This window comes from Dasypus novemcinctus, chromosome 8 (genome assembly GCF_030445035.2).
Source record: "Dasypus novemcinctus isolate mDasNov1 chromosome 8, mDasNov1.1.hap2, whole genome shotgun sequence".
NCBI lineage: Eukaryota > Metazoa > Chordata > Mammalia > Cingulata > Dasypodidae > Dasypus > Dasypus novemcinctus.
The window spans coordinates 5,296,013-5,296,461 of record NC_080680.1 but is presented as its reverse complement, the minus strand read 5'-3'; the positions used below and the strand labels follow the sequence as shown (position 1 = coordinate 5,296,461).

General features: G+C 55.0%; 1 pseudogene; it reads left to right on the top strand.

Annotated features, from left to right (window-relative positions):
• Positions 1-263: 263 nt before the first annotated feature.
• Positions 264-449, top strand: LOC111759999 (small nucleolar RNA SNORA73 family; annotated as a pseudogene).

Below are 449 nucleotides of genomic sequence, written 5' to 3'. Positions count from 1 at the left end.
CTTGTGGCTGGACTCAGCCAGTGGGGCACGAGCAGGAGGCCAGGAGGTAGGGGCAAGGGGCAAGCAGGGGGTTCCCCCCTCCCCTGCCAGGCATCCTGGGCGCTTGGCTCAGGCAGACCACGCATCCCTGCAACCTGTAGGCCAAAGGCCAGCAACAGCTTCCTGAGGTCACCTCTCCATCCCTTCATTGCTTTTTGGCTTCTTAGGTCTTCCATTAGCAATTCCAAAACTTGTCTGCTTTCAATACTGCTTTAAAAAATCATCCAGTGTGGATACCCAGAGAGGTCCCTCTCCCCAGGCTTTGTCCAGGTGGCACAGGGGAGCAAAGGGCTCTGCCCAGTGATGCACAATCTGATTCCACGACATTGAAGAGGAAGCCAGGCCCTGAGCTGCACCAACTTCGCAGAGTCCTATGGACAATGCCTGAGGAGATGAGTCATTTTAAAAAT